Source organism: Artibeus jamaicensis, unplaced genomic scaffold (assembly GCF_021234435.1).
Source record: "Artibeus jamaicensis isolate MK-2021 breed Jamaican fruit bat unplaced genomic scaffold, CSHL_Jam_final contig_482, whole genome shotgun sequence".
NCBI lineage: Eukaryota > Metazoa > Chordata > Mammalia > Chiroptera > Phyllostomidae > Artibeus > Artibeus jamaicensis.
The window spans coordinates 11,406,919-11,424,097 of record NW_026521857.1 but is presented as its reverse complement, the minus strand read 5'-3'; the positions used below and the strand labels follow the sequence as shown (position 1 = coordinate 11,424,097).

At 39.9% G+C, this 17,179-nt stretch overlaps 1 pseudogene; it reads left to right on the top strand.

Moving 5' to 3' along the window:
* The first annotated feature begins 6,745 nt into the window (after positions 1 to 6,745).
* The window catches only part of LOC119038727 (PDZ domain-containing protein 11-like), a 32,259-nt pseudogene continuing 21,825 nt past the window's right edge, over positions 6,746 to 17,179 (top strand).

Sequence of the window (17,179 nt, the reverse complement as noted above, 5' to 3'; positions counted from 1 at the left end):
ATGGAGATAAATATAACAAAACCATAAGCAGAAAATTAGCCTTTTCAACCATTAATACTAATACACAGTCATCAATTCTATTCCACAAACATTTGAACAGTGGCCATGTACTACACATTGTAGCAGGGCCCCCCAAATATAAATAATACATTATTTTTCTCAAGATACTTGCAAAGTAGTTTGGGAAAATATGTGTATAAATTCTTCAAAAAACAAAATACTAATAACATTCATTAATGTACCTCCTCTTATAGATCACCAATGGCCAAGTCTTGGAAGGGGTTGTATATTCCTAGCATCTTTACAACGATCTGAAAGTGAATCACTAAATGTAACCCACTGAAAATATTCAAAAACCAAAACATTAGGAATCAGGATGAGCCTGTTTGTCACATGCATGTGCAGCCATGAGACAGAGGAAGGCACCAAAGTGGCAGTGGTCCCATCATTCCCATCGTGTGGAATTTCAGAAAGAGCTATGATATGAGGCAATGATAAATCAGAAGTTCAATGATCACATTATCATAATTATCCAACTGTCCACAGCTCTCAGTTAAACCCCCATAATAAATCTTGGTTAGAATGCTTGGCTTAGAAGGAGAAGCCCTTCTTTGGCTTTAAGTTTTCATCTCCAGCAAACTGCTGAGCCCAAACTAATGAGAAATTGAATGCATAAAAGCGATTGTGTAAGATCAAGATGGCTGGACATCACCAGCATCAGGGCAAACTGTACCTGTGGCTTTTACAAGGTAGAGAAGACAGTGAGAAAAGGACAATTGGGCAAGCATGTCCACTTACCACATGAAAGAAGGAGGAAAATGGTAGGGCCATGTTCATGCACAGAGTTGTTGTTTTTTTTTAACAGAGTTACCCCTTGCTACGAAATAGGCCAATTTTAGTTTTAGAATATGGCCAAACTAGCAATTCTTTTGTGGTAGGGAAAATGAAAGAAATGTGAGCAGAGTAGGAAAGGTTTAATAGAGAAGAGAGAACTTTCCTAAAATTCAGATTCTGCTATGTTTTATATTTTAGAAAATTTCTGAGAAAAATTTCAACAACTATTTGTTTTAATAAAAATAATTTGTATCATGAGCAAAGGACTTGAACAGACACTTTTCCAAGGAGGACATACAGAGGGCCCAGAGATACATGAAAAGATGTTCAGTATCACTAGCCATCAGAGAGATGCAAATTAAAGCCACAATGAGATACCACTTTACACCAGTCAGGATGGCTATCATAAACAAAGCAACAAACAACAAGTGTTGGAGAGGTTGTGGAGAAAGGGGGACCCTAGTTCACTGTTGGTGGGATTGCAGACTGGTACAGCCACTATGGAAAACAGTATGGAATTTCCTCAGAAAACTAAAAATGGAGCTGCTTTTTGACCCAGCAATTCCATTGCCAGGATTATATCCTAAGAACCCTGAAACACCAATCCAAAAGAACCTATGCACCCCAATGTTCATAACAGCACAATTTAGAATAGCCGAGTGTTGGAAGCAACCTAGGTGCCCATCAGTAAATGAATGGATTAAAAAACTATAGTACATTTACACAATGGAATTCTATGCAGCAGAAAGAAAGAGGAAACTTCTACTCTTTGTGACAGCATGGATGGAACTGGAAAGCATGCTAAGCAAAATCAGCCAGGCGGTGAAAGACAAATACCTCACCTTTAACAGAAACCTAATGAACAAAACAAACAAACAATCGAGCAAAATATGACCAAAGACACTGAAATAGAGCACAGGCTGACAGTGACCAGAGGGGAGAAGGGAGGGAATTTCAGGGAAAAAAGGGGAAGGATTTACAGGGACAAGTATAAAGGACACATGAACAATAACAAGGGGGGTAGGTGGAAACAGCAGGCAGGTGGGGGGAGCTGGGGGGTTGGGCTGGGGTAGGGGGAAAAGGCAGAAAACTATACCTGAACAACAATAAAAAAAAAAATAATAATTTGTATCATGATAGAATGTCATTACAAAATAAGTCCAAAGGGATATGTTGAACTCAATCAAAAGAGCAACTCACCTTTAGAAAAGTGGAGGGGATGCAGGAAGAGGAAGGAAGTTTCTCTGAGTTGGGCGATTTCCCCTCCACCACATGTAACGTCATGTCATTGTGTGACAGAAGTTACATCCTTGTTCTTTATCTTATCAGAATGCGACCTGTATATACTACAAATAGTTAATAGAGAATAGATTAATGTAATGAATACAGTCAGATACATTTCTTTGAACATTTAATGTACATTTGCTAATTTGGGAAAAATCTATAAGGCTGTAGAAAATCCAATAGTTTTTCAATACATTCTAAAAGAAGCCCAGTAATAAATATTAATGTAATAGGTAAGCCCTGTCTAAGAAGTAACTGAAGCCATTACTCTCAAAGCTATCCCATCAAATTCTGACATTTCATACAACTTATAAACATTTCTTCATTTCTTTCAAAAATATTGCTATATTTTCTTTTAAAGAGCCTTATATCATACTTCCATTTTTGCAGACCTATTGTTGCCGTGGACTATAACATAACTAATGAATAAAAATAATTTTAGAAGGGTGACATCACCATGGTGGCAAAATAAAAGACCTCAACCTCCGTCTCCCCATAAAGAACATCAATTAGACATCTGCCTACAATCAAATATAACACTGAGAGAGCTTAGGAAGCCACTGTGGAAGGTTTGGCAACACAGTGGAGCAAACATATTGAGAATAACTACACAAAAAAATAGGAAAACGGTTTTATACTTCCTACATCGTCCCATGCTCAGTGTCAAAAGGAAACTAACCTAGTCCCAAAGCATTCCCCTCACCAGGAAAAGAAGAGCAGGGGATGAGCAACCAGCTCTACAGCCTTTGGGGCACTGCTCAAAGGACACATTTTGTTCCACCCACCCAGAGACGGCATAGCTGAGACAGCGAGAGACAGCTAGGAACAAGGAGGAAGGTCAGGGACTGCCAGTGTCAGCCACATGGTGTGAATGACCATGCTTCCCAGGGGCCTGTTCTGTGGCTGACCCCAGCAGCCGTCACCACTGAGGACCTCAGCAGACCTTGCAAATGCTGTAGATTCTGGCATCTCTATCACTGAGGACTTTGTTGTGAACCCCAGGAGACTGCTTCATCCCAGCAGTTTTCATTGCCGAGGAAACCAAGAACCAGTACAGATGCCATGGACCCTTGTTGCTTTTGGCACTAAGGGCCCCGCAGGCTTTTGCTTCCCCGGAAACCAGCTGTCTGAGTTTCTCCCTATTCTCCTCCACCACAGGTGCTTCAGCCAGCGCTCTGTAGATGCCCCAGCCTAGGATGCACACCAGCAACTATCCCTGGACTCAGTGGCTGTGTGGGTGCACGACACCAGTTTGGGCCCTTGCACTTGATGCCCACTGCGGTGTATGCACCAGCCCCTGCAGAATTCTGAAAGCCCAAGGCTTCTCAGCAGCTCATGCACTTAGACCCAGCATGCCTACGGTCCCTGACTTCCACTGCAGTGTGCACAGGTACCCACGGCTAACCTCTGTAAGATGTACAAGTGCACATTGACAGCCAAATCCCTCAGACCTGCTCATAGGCCCATACCTGACCCCAACCCTCATTACTGCTTTTCACCACCATGTGTGCCTCCCTGCAGCCCTGCATCTGCACACCCAAGGCCCCTACTTCTCTTGTTGGCCTCACTTCCATGTGTGTGCCATGTCTAGCCCTTATAACCTCGTGCATGCACAAGGTAAAAAGATGAAAAATGACTATGGCCACAATTTCTTAATGAATACACAATATTAAAAAAAGATGTAAATTATGACACCAAAAACATAAAATATGAGGTACTGAAAGAATAAAAATGTCACACTTTCATATGCAAACAAAGTTATAATTTACCAGATTAAAATAGACAGTTATATCAAATGTTTTACATAAGTTTCATGGTAACCCCAAAACAAAACCTGCAGCAAATACATCAAATATGAAGACAAAGGAATCAAAGCACTTCAGTATAGAAAATCATCCAATAACAAAGGAAAACGTCAAGAGAGGAAGAAGAAACGAAGGATCTACAAAACTCCCAGAAAAGCGCAACATGCCAATGAGTGGTAACCTATCAACAATTATTTTTAATATAAATAGATTAAATTCTCCAATAAAAACAGAGTGTCTAAAGAGATTTAGAAAACAAAACCCAAATATATGCTGCCTACAAAAGGCTTGCTTTTAGCTTTAAGGACACCCATCGATTGAAAGTGAAGGAATATAAAAATTATATGCAAAATAATAAAATCAGTCCTTTTATGTTACCACATACGTAAAAATGTAATTCAAAATGGATAAAGACCTAAACATAATGCCTATGACTGTAAAACTTCCAGAAGAAAAATAGGAAAAAAGCTCTTTGATATTGGTCTTAGCAATGATTTTTTTGGAATGGACATTAAAAGCCAAAGTAACAGAAGCAAAAATAAGCATGTGACTACATCAAATTAAAAAACGGCCGCACAGTAAAGAAAACAACCAACAGAATAAAAAGGCGACCTCGCCCTGGGAGGGTGGCTCAGTCGGTTGGAGCATCATCCGGGACACCAAAGGTCGCAGGTTTGACTCCTGGTCAGGGCACATACCCAGGTTGTGGGCTTGATCCTAGGTCTGGGCATGTATGGGGCAACTGATTTCACTTTGATGTCTCCCTCTCTCTCTCTCTCTCTCTCTCAAATCTCTTTTTTAAAAAGCAGTTGCTTTGGCATTATCCTGCAAATCGAAAGGTCAGAGTTCCCAGTTCAAGTCCTATCAGGTCACATGCCTGGATTGCAGGTTCAGTAACCAGTCAGGCCTGCACAAGAGGCAAACCAATCAATGTTTCTCTTACATTGATGTTTCTCATCTTTTATTTCTCCCTCCTTTCCCTTCTCTCTAAAAATAAATAAATAAAATCTTTTTTAGAAGGGCAATCAATGAATGAGAAAAAATATTTAAAAACTGTATGTATGATAAGGGATTAACATCCAAAATATACAAGAAAATCATGGATAACTTAATGGGAAAAGAACAAGTAACCCGATCTTAAAAAATGAGCACAGAATCTAAATATGTATTTTTTTTCAAAGAAGACTTGTAAATGATCAATCGAGAAGCATATTAAGAGATGCTCAACAGTACTAATCATTGGAGAAATGAAAGTTAAAATCAAAATAAGATAGTCAAAACACTTGTGTTAGCGAAGCTATAGAGAATAAGAGACCCCTTGTGTGCTGCTGTTGGGAATGTAAACAGGTAGAGTCAGTATAAAAAACAGTATGGAGTTTCCTCAAAAAAAAAAATAGAACTATCTCATGATGCAGCAATTATCACCGAATTGATTGTGGCAATTATTCACAATGTATACATGCATCAAAACATCACATTCGACTCCTTAAATAAATATAATTTTTATTTGACAAAATGAATGAATTAATTAAAAAATAATACCAAAGTTCAGAACATTTTTGTTTAGGAGACCAAAAAAACTCATCCATCTCTCTCCTTTTTGAATACTTAACCAGAGTACTGCATTTTGCTTTCCAGAATTCAAAGTAAATATTGTTTATCTTACCGCCAGCCATGTCCTTAACCATCTTGTTCATTTAACGGAGTAATTCCCAGAACTTTTATCACCACAGTTCATTGATTAGGAGAGGATGTTAGATATGGTTAGACTGCATTTCAATATAACTAGAGTCAATATGTGGACTAAGTGAGAAATATTGGAGCAAGAGTAGTCACTATGAAGTCTGTGTGGTGGGATTGAAAACAATGTTTTCTGAGCCTGACAGAGAAGAAAAGGCAAGGCAAGGAAGCATGCCTATTGTCCACCGGATTCAATAGAATGCAATAATAGAATCGTGCAATAGAATGGCATCTGTCCGAACTCAGGAATGTACCCAATAAATACTAGGATAAGGCTACTTAAGCTTTTTAATGCATTAAGAGTTTTACCCCATTTGAATCCTTCAAGACCTCGTCATGACCAGACACTTCCAGGAAACGACTGGGGTGACTGATCACATGTCATGAGTGAGGGGGTGGCAGTGACACGTTCATCATCGGCGCGGGCCTGTCTCCTTGCCGCTGGGCTTTGTGGCTTATCAATATCCTCAATACCACATCCCTGAATGTTACTTATTGCTTAATGAAAAAACAGATTGCTCTGCCTGGCATCTAATAGTTGTTAATATCCTAATAACATTAACGTATGCAATATTGAGCTGAATTGTAAAGCTGACAAGAGCCTACGTGTGTGGAAGTGTAATTACAGTGGAAGTTTAATGATAAATCACCGCAGTTTCTCTCTGCCTTAATAAACTGTCAGGCACTACCAAATAGAGAAGAAGCAATTAAGGAAAGCAACAGGATCTTGGGCTGAGGGACAGGAGTGATGGAAGAAATGGAACCTCTGCACCCCTAGAATAGCTTACATAAACTGCTGGTACTTAACAGCAGCTGAACTCTGATCGGCAGGAACAACAGCCTCCTCATTCATCTACCTAGGATATGGCATTTTGATGTCACATAGAAAGGTACAGTATTTTCAACAGCGATAAAGTGCTTTAGACATCCGAACAACTCATTAAATTCCACCCTTTTTTATTTCTGTGTTCCCCACAGTAGCTGCTTAAAGAGGTTATTTGTAAAATACTAATATTTTATTTAGTTTTATCCAAAGGTAGAAAATGCTTTACTTCCGAGGTGTTTCAGCTGTGCGTGTTACGATGGATAGACATGGATACAGAGCGTCCAATGAGAACAGCACAGACAGGCACGGTGCTGTGGGGCAGGAAGCAGCAAAGGATTCAGAGAGTGACAGACCTCAGTTCTTATCCCAGCTCTGCAACATCATGGCTGGGCAGGTTTGGACTAGTTGCTTAAACTTCTTTGATCCCATATTCGGATTTGCAAAATGTGGGTATTAGTTAATAATACCTACTCCATAGGGTTGTTAATGAGGAAAATTAAGATAAATTAAACCTTAGAATTGGTACGATTCTTGCCACCTATGATGTACTTGGTTCATGTTTTTATTAGTAGTAGTTTGTTATTATATCATCAGCTGCTGCATATTTATGTGTGTGCTCCCACCTCACACTCTCAACCCATTTGCTAGACTTTGTTCCTGCAGCCAGGCTAAATAATAGAGTTACACAGCATCTGGGCAGACAGATTATTATAAATATATGGTCTAATTCTACAGTTGGACACTTGAGGAAACTCAGTTAATCTGAAATAGGCACTCAAGTCACAAACTGAGCGGAGTCTCTGTTCACCTGAGACTGACCAGTTTACACTGAAACAGGTGGTGGGTGGAGGCAGGTGAAAAATGCACCAGCAGAGGCAAGTTCCTGTTGCCACTCAGACATCAAGGAGGAATAACTGCCCACTGAGAAGGGCAGTCTGAGAAGATGTGCCACAGAAGGTGATATTTGCTCTGTTGTCCCAGTCTGCATAAGAGAGAGACTCTAAGAAAAAAATCAGAGAAGCATATAGATGAATAAATAAATACAACCATGAGCACATATCATTAGTCATTAAGGAACCACAAGTTATAACCTCAACCATGGTCACTACCTAATAATTAAAATGGCTAAAATAAAAAAACGGACAAAAACGACAATAACAACAAAATAAAGCTAAAATTCCAACCACTGGAGAGGATGTGGAGCAACTAGATTTCTCATGCATTGCTGGTGGGAATGGAACATGGCACAGATACTTTCAAAAAGGGCTTGTCGTTTTCTTATAAAGTTAAACATCTGATTAATAAATGGCGCAATCTCACTCCTAGGTGTTTGCCCCCTAAAAAGTTTATGTTTACATACAAACCTTTCTATAAACATTTATAGTAAGTTGACGATAATCTCCTAAAACTGGAAACAACCCAAATGCCCCTTGATGAGTGAGTGGATTAACAAACCATGGCACACTCTTACCATGGACTACTACTCAGCAGTCAAAAAGGAAACACTATTGAAACACATCATAACATGAATGAATCTCAATGCAATATGCCCAGGGAAAGGAGCCAGACCCAATACACTAATAAGGTATGGTTCCAATTACATGGCATATTGGAAAAAGGACAACCATGCGGAGGGAAAACAAATCGGCAGTTTTCATGGGTTGGAAGGGGGTGTTGACTTTAAAAAGGCAGAAAGGAGTTGTGGGGGTAAGGAAACAGTTCTAGATTTTCATTGTCATGATGGTCCCCAGACTACATATAATTTCAAAAATCCTAAAACTGTACCCTAAAAAGGATTAATTTTATTGTATATTAATTATACTTTTAAAAATTGACTGTGTGCAAAGATCCAGAAATACGATGCAGAGTAGCAAATTCAAGTTTGCCAGTATGACTAGTAAGTACGGGGCATCATATAACCATTACTCAACTAACTAGTGGTCACACAGGAGATGGTTACTATATGTAACATACATGAAAGGGGGGAATGACTATGTTATGAGACTGCAAATAGATAGGAAGCAGCTCCCACAAAATTATGAAATAATTGACAAAGTCAGCATGCTTCTATTTTGTTCAGTGATCTGATGGATATATCTGTCAGTGATGTTATTTGGTAAGTACTGTTTTAAAGAAAGAAAGATAATAGCCCTTGCTGGTGTAGTTCAGTGGAATGAGCAAGGGCCTGCGAACCAAAGGGCCAAGGATTCTATTCCCAGTCAGGCCACATGCCTGGGTTGTGGGCCAAGTCCCCAGTAGGGGGCGCATGAGAGGCAACCACACACTGATATTTCTCACCCTCTCATTCTCCCTCTCTTCCCCTCTCTCTAAAAGTAAATAAAAATCTTTTTAAAAAAGAAAGAAAATGTACAAAGATGGGGAGCATCTTTGGGCCCCTCCATGGACTGATTACAATGAGACTGGTTCTCCTTAAACGTATGCAGTATGCAACTGCACAACCACACACAGCAACCCTGGAGCACATGCTGAGGAAATCTTTCTTCATTTTCACTTTCTCTAGATATCTGCGAACCATTGTCTAAGGAGGACTGTGAATGACGAGGGGAATACCATCAAAGTGTTGAAAATGAGGGCTGTACAAGTCCACTGGTTTTATGTAATGAGACCACCTTAGTCAACTATTTTTTCAGCGATTTTTTCATACATGTATATCTAGCCTATTATATGTGTATTATACTCCAGAGTACTGTATTAAAAGATAAAGTAAAACAAAGTTATTTTCATGGAGTAAAATTTCATCTCAAACGTGAGTCATAATAAGATGTCAACAGAATAACTGGGAACATATTAAAAAAATGTGCACCTGCAGGACGCTGTGCACCCAGGCACTGAGGAAAAGCTGGAATAACGAGAATGAGTCTAAGGAAGTGAGGACGTGTATTCCTTCAGAGTGAAGAGTAGAATTTTTATCGTATTTATCATTTCTGGAGCAATAGGTGTTTAAAGTGATTTACTAACCACTATTATTTATCCATCCCAGAATGTCTATTCTGTAAACATTAGTCTGTTGGGAAAAAATGGCATTAGAAGATTAGCTCAAGAAGAAAGTCTAATTCTAAGTAAGAACTGCCACAGTGAAAGGGTGGTTGTTCAGCAACTTGAGGTTGTATTTCTTTTCAGAAGGGGGACAAATTGGGAGTTTATTTTCATAATAATAATTCTAGGTAAAGGGCCAGATGGGATTACAATGAGGGAACAGAGCCAGAGACAGGAAATGAGGTGTCAGGAGAACAAAGGACAAGTAGAGAAAAGTTTAGAGAAGTTACTCTGTGCTCCTGACGAGAAGCTACACATTGGGGTTTTATCACAACTGAGTCTTTTGAGATTCATCCATCACTAGACAGTACTGAGCACACTGTCTTTAAAGGAAATCTTTGTTCTAATTCCCCCCTGACAGGAAAACGCTTCTGGGTTCACTCAACCCTATCTTCATCCTTTACAAAGGAAAACTGTAGAGAGAATGGCTCTACTCCCGGGGGCCTCACCAGCCCTTATCTAACTAGCTCTGTCTAACCAGACAAGGGCTTGGACTCCCTCCATTCACCTGCTGCAGCCCTTGCACAACAAAAAAAAGCCTACTTAGATGTTTTTTATTTCCTTTCCTTTGGGGTTCCTCGAAGTTGAGGGGCCCCAGGGAGGAATCCTTTATAAGTAGGTCACCTAAGTGATTGGTAAAAGAGCCAGGACATTCCACAAGCTATAGTGGTTATTACTTGTTTTCCTTAATGCTGCATTAGTGGAGAGTACCTGACCCAGATTCAAATCATCAGAAGATGAAACTTCCAATTCAATATGAAAGCACAAAAATGGCAATATTTCTCACATTAAAGTTAATTGCCAAGAGCCTGTTATATCCATTATGTATGAATAATGCAGACAAGCCCTGGCTTCAAAGCAGGATTGCACCTACCTCATTTTAGAGAAATGAGCATTTACTTAATTATAAGGAGTTCCAGTAAAGTATATTGATTCTCAGTATTCAATATCTACTATCCATTTTTTACAGTATTCTGTACTTGGATTTTTATTATTCATCTCCAATCTTGTGTTTATGCTCTGGATTATAATTTTATATACACCGCCAACCTTCAGAAATTTTCCCAGGGAATATCGCTACACCTCGAGCTACAATGATTACCTCCTACTCTAACGATTGCGCTGTTTACGTCACATACGTATCAGGTAAGTTCCTTGGTTACAAGCAACAGAAACTGGTTCAGGGTAATTTAAATAGACAAGCATTTATTGGAAGTATATTGGGCTCACCGAATCCGCAGGAGAATGGAAAGTCAGACTTAGGAAACAGATTAAAAGTAAAGGAATTTAGTAAAGACAAGAAGCAAGAAGCAAAAAAAATGCTGTTTAAAAGAAATGTTCGGCTGAGATGTGGCCTCATTTACCACACAAAACTGGACATCACGGGAGCTGTTAATGCAGCTTCAATCTCTCAGTCTCTCTTGAACTGGCTGCTCCAGATTAAAACTCAAGGCCAAAACACCTCATTGGCCTAGCGTGGGTCGTGTCCTGGTGTGTTCCGACAGCTGATTCCTTACACAGAGCCTTTCTGCAAGTCAGTTACCACTGGAACATCTTCCTTCAGAAGGCTTCTTGACAATGCTGCAGCTCCAAAGAGGGAGGGAAAACCCTTTCTACAGTTACATAACTTGAAGTAGTAACTCAAATATCAATAGAGGTACACATGGTAATAACAACAGAGAAATAAAAGCTGGCCATTACAGTGTCTCAACTCTGCTCTTGGCATTCATTTCAACCAAAGTTTGCTCACATTTGGTTACATCAGAAATTCCTAGGACACTCCCCAGAACCAACAAAGGGATCCTTGCCCCTGTGTTATTTCTTGATCACAGGGAAAAGTCGGTGGCCTAGGGACAGGTGGCATTCCTCAGTCGGCTGAGTTCCTGAGAGAAGACAGGGAGGCAGGGCGTGCAAGATCTGTCTGTCACTGGCTGGCAGCGGCTCAGTCATCCCAAGACTTCTTGTTACTTTCTGGAAAGAAGGGGAAATTTCAGAAACTACAAAGCTCCTCTCATCTCTGATTTGGCCCGCAACTCACAACAGCTGTAAAAGTTGAAACTTGCAGGGGAAAAGGAAAAAAAAAAAAAACAAGGTTAATACTGGTTATAATGTGGTTTTGCTAGAGTGTATTGTTTTCAGAAGAGGGAAAAACCACTATGTACGAATATGCAGAGAGTAAAAAATGAGAAAAACATGTTAGTTTTATTTCAAGCTAAAGAGATTGGGTCCACAATCCCAATTACATGTATGCTTCTAGGGGTAGAATAAATAACTACTTGTCTTTGAAATTTTCTAGGACATATTTTAGCTTACATCTCTGAAAACAATCACTGTTTTTAGTTACTTTAGCCCTCTGGGTTTGAATAAGGAAGGAGTAGGAGACACTAAATGTTAAAGGCTAATGAAACAAAATTATTTTTTTAATGAGTGGCTAATTATCACTGTAGCCTACTGATTCAGAAGTAAAGTGAAAGATATTTCTCCCTGGACTTATTTTCTTTTATTTATTCCCTCCTGCAAAGAGAAATTTTTTTTTTCGCAAACAATTCAAATGCCTCTCTTCTCTAGAGATTCAAACTGGGAAACATTAATTTTATTTTACTTTTTAAAGGGCAGTGGATTAGGAAAGAGTTTTATCCCCATATAGTAACTCCTATATATTTCAGGAGTTACTATATGGGGATATAGTAATTCCCCATATTTTTTATGACTTCATTATCAATTATTGGGACGTGTTCACATCAGTTTTGACAACAAACTCCAGCAGGAAGGTAGTTCTGTTTTAATTATTCAGGATGGTAGTTCTCAGCCCCTGATGTGTATTGGAGTCACCTGGAGCACTTAAACAAAATGGATGTCTGGGCCTTCTTCCAGACCAACTTGATCGTAAACTCCAGACATGGAGTCCAGTCCCTGGTATTTTGTTTTGAAACTTTCAGTAGAATTTAATGGGAAACTGAGCTCAAATTTCCTTCTCCCAGAGAGCTGCCACTTCTTTCTGGCTGAGGATAGAAATTCGTACAAGAATTTCTATCAGGACACAAAGAAGGAATTAGAGTTAAATTCCTCCTGCCTCTCCGGCTCATGGTGGGTGGATGCCATGTCCTTTAAACAGAGGACTCAACTCCGCAGACCTAGTGTGTGACCCAGACAGCTACCACAGTAACAACAAGAACAGTGTCCTTACCAACCCCCACACCTCCAGTTCCCGCTCTCCAAAGTTACTGTTTTGACCCAGAGGTGGCCCCTTAAACTTACCGCTTAAATTCAGAATTTCAGACTCTCAGAGATACTGGCTCTCACTGCATTGCTTGCTATAAATTGTATCATTCATCAGAGAATACAGGAATCCCAGGGTATGTGCTCTCGCCAATTTCTGGAAACATTTTTAAAGTACTTTTGCGATTCTAAGGGTGAGTTCCCCACTGGTATTCACTTGATGGGTAGAGAAAACTCCGTTAAAAAGAGGGCAGAACAGGTTGACACTGAGCCCAGCTGGGGCCCGGCTTCCACAGCACAGAGCCGTGGCTCTGTAATCTGACATTCTGTTTCAGTACATCTGAGGTGAAACCTAAGATCGGCATTTTTTAAATAGGAACCTCAAAAGCTTCTGCAGCAGCTGGTCTGCAGACCACCCAGAGAAACATGTCCATAGGCTGTTCTATGAAAAGCTTCCAGAGAAACTAGGAATATTTAAGTGGGGAAAGCTAAGCTGTCTTCAAATGTTTAAAGGGTTTTCCTGTCTAAAAAAATTTTAAATAGATTTTTTTAAAGTCCTCTTCTTTGAGACCCCAAGAAATTGAAAAAGGAAACATGGGTTGAAAATATAGAAAATTTCATTTGGCCTTAATTTAGAGAAGAATTTCATAGCAATCAAATTAAACTGCCTACAAAAGTGGTATTTCTAGATTCATCATAGAATGATTGCCAGTTAACAAAAATACTATCAAAGGGATTCAAGCTTGTGGTAGGTAGACGCCATGTGCTTGAAACATGCATTTATTCAGAATAATAAAGGTCTAAATCATAAGCTTTACAGGAGGATATTTGTGCACCACAGTAATTAACTCACTTTCCTAAACTAACTCATTACTCCTTAAATATCTTATATGAGAGAATCCCGCAACTAGCTTTTGGGTTAAAAAGCTTTAACCCAAACGGTAAATGGGGATACCAAAATAAAATGTTGATCAACCATTTACAACTTTATAGCTATAAACCTAAGTTTTAATTTATTTTTATTTTCATTATTAATTTATAGTTATAAATCATCGAAGCCAGTGCTATCCAATGTAGGGACTGTTAAATGATAGATTAGATAGATAGATGATAGATAGATAGATAGATAGATAGATAGATAGATAGATAGATGACAGAGTGAAAATGAAAGCTGGAGAGGAAAGAGACTGTCCCTTGTGTCACACACACACCAGTCAGGGACTTGCGCAGTGGCCTATCCCATCATTCAGTTCTCAAAGTCTGTGTCTACTGTTTACATTCAGATCAACTCACATGCAGCTCAGATGAGCACAGAGAAGAGAGAAATTCGTCCATGGACTAAGCAGTCTTCACTTCATCTCTCTCAGTGAGTTCAGATTTAAAACCTGGAAAGAACGTGCGTGGAGTGGCTATTCGAAAACTCTGAAAATAAAATAGTGGCAAGTGGACAGTAGAAGAAAATCAGAGTTCAAAGTACCATCAGAGAGTAAAGTCACCAATCTTATTTCCCTCTAGGCTCTCAGTTCTATGACCTGAATTCAACATGGTTCGAGAACTTAACAAGGTCCTTGGCACAGACAGAAATAGAGGAGAAGTACTTGAGCTCTGGCTCAAGGAGTGCTAAGAAGGTTGCCTAATGCTCAGAGTAAGTGTGGAAGTCCCATTTTAGTTCTTTTTTTTCTTTGTTCCCCCTCTAGTGCCTCAGCCCCCAAATGATCCAAGAGTAGTGGTTGCGATGCCAACAGGGGACCCAGTAGGAGTTCATGAAGTTGAGGGAAGAAAATGTTCCCTCCACATAAAGAAGCTGTGGTTTCAAAATGAGGGGAGGAGCCTCAGCTGCTGCACCTACACGCTTCCCGTCTCCCCTTTCCTGCTTCCCCTTCCCCTTCGTCCTGCCCCCACCCCTCAGTCACAAGGTGAGCACAGCCGAGGAGTGAACAGCAGAGCAGATAGATCTGTTGTAGCCTCAGTTTTCAGACCAGGGGACTAAATAATGGTAGCCTGAAGGAAACAGAAAGTACCAAGGTGATAGCAGAGAGGGAAGAGCCCAAGAAAACACCTTTTATTTGCTATGAACTCCTGTGCTCACCTGAGCTGCATGGGAGTGGAACCGAATCTAAACAGTAGACGCAGACTGAGAATTGAATAATGGGGTAGGCCACTGCCCCAGGTCCTGACTGGTTGCATGTGTGACGTGTGGGGCAGATTTGAATAGCGTAGCAAAGGACCTGAGAAACAGACAATGAAACCAAAGGAGTCTGGTCAAAACTTGTGACTGCTTAAAGAAGACCCTTTAACATTTCATTTAATACTGATTTGGTGATGATGAACTCTGTTAGCTTTTTCTTGTCTGGGAAACTCTTTATCTGCTCTTCCATTCTAAATGATAGCTTTGCTGGGTAGAGTAATCTAGGTTGTAGGTCCTTGCTTTTCATCACTTTAAATATTTCTTGCTGAGGAAGTGGGGGGGGGGCTGGGTGAAGTGGGACAAAGGAGGAAGTTGTGGGACAACTGTAATAGCATAAATAAAAATATATAACTTATAAAAAGAAAAGGAGACTTGTGACTTGAACCAATCAAACCAATCTTTTTGCTTTTGCTAAAGCAAAAAGATTGGCACACTCTCTTGGGTTTCAGCTAGATGGGGAGACACAATATAATATTCAAAATGTCCACAATATAACTTAAAACTACTTAGCACATATAGAACCTGGAAAATCTCAACTTACTTAGAAAAAGACAGTCTGAGCCCTGGCTGGTGTTGCTCAGTAGATTGAGCGAGGGCCTGTAAACCAAAGGATCGCGGTTCGATTCCCAGCCAGGGCACATGCCTGGGTTGCAGGCCAGTTCCCAGCAGGGAACGCAGGAGAGGCAACCATATATTGATGTTTCTCTCTCTCTCCTTCCCTTCCCCTCTAAAGATAAATAAATAAAATTTTTTAAAAAGAAAAAGATAGTCTGAGATGGCATAGATATGAAAATTTCCTGACAAAAACTTTCAAGTAGCTATAAAATCCTCAAAAAAAAAGGGGGGGCAGAAATGCCCTTGACACCAATGGAAGGATAGAAAATCTCAGAAAAGGAGTAGTAGACATAAAGAAGAACTAAATGGAAATTTAAGAACTGAAGTATACAGTAACCAAGATTGAAATATCATGGAATGATCTCAGCAGAAGCAAGATGGCAAAGGAAAGATGGCAGAGGAAAGCAAACTTGAAGATCAACAGATAAATATTGTTCAGACTGAAGAGAAAAACAAACAAACAAAAAGAAACCGACTAGAAAACATGAAAAAATTAGCAGAATACCAAGTAACTGTGGACCAATAACCAAAAGTTCTGATGTTTGAATCGTTGGAGGGCCACAAGGAGTGGAGCTGGGGAAAAAGGTGAAAGCCTGCATCCTGGGCCGCGTGTTGGGGTGATAGAGAGAGAAAAGCAGTGGGGAGAGCCTGGCCCTATGGAACTGCAGCTAATGTAGAGTTAAGTGTGTCTCCCGTCACTTCAGTCCCCAGTGTTGCCATGCGATGGCCTGGGTGCTGGTGCAGAAGGGGACAAAACTGTGGAGATAGGGGTTTGGGCTTATCACTTTCTGAAGATTATAAATTCAAGCCAGGCTTCTCCTGGAGCTTTCTCTACTTCTACTGTACCCCAGCGCTCACGTCCAGGTTTGTAGCAGTGTTAGGTCCAGACCAGGGGATACCAGAGGAAAAAAAAAAGAACTCACTGCTGGTTTGGCAGGTTTTGAAAGCCTGCCAAAATATTGTCATCTCCAGTCCTCTTGCTGCTCCACTTCTACCCTGGATCAATGCAGAGGGAAGGCAGGGGAAGGGTGCCGCTCCCTGCACACTGGAAAATCCGAGTATAACCTTTGACTCCCCCAAAATTAGGTACCGTTGGCCCTACATTTCCACAGATTTCAGCCAAAGGTGGTATTTTTGTGGAAACTGTATTTTTGATCCATGGCTGGGAATGTGAAAACAAAGTTTTCAAATTGCAGTTGTTTGCATCCTTAGATAGGAAATCCACAAATAAGAAGAGCCAGTGTGGTCATTTTTTTAAAAATCCATGTATAAGTGTCTCCAAGTAGTTCAAACCTATGTTGTTGTTCAAGGGTAAAGTCCATTTATTTTACAGAGTCCACAAATAGTTGCTTCCTACAGTCTACCCAGGTTTTATAGCTGCTTTTAATTGGAGAGACAAAAAGTGCCCAGTCCCCATTACCCAGACCAAGAATTTCATCCTTCTAAAATAATTTTCAGTCAATCAAAAATATGAACAACATTTTCTGAGAAAATTGAAAAATATTGCAAAAAGTTTTCTCTTGAATCTTTAGGTAATATCATTGCAGATGAATGCTAAATAAATCACTTTTGATTTCCTGCTTATAGTATTCAGTCTAATTTTAAAATTGT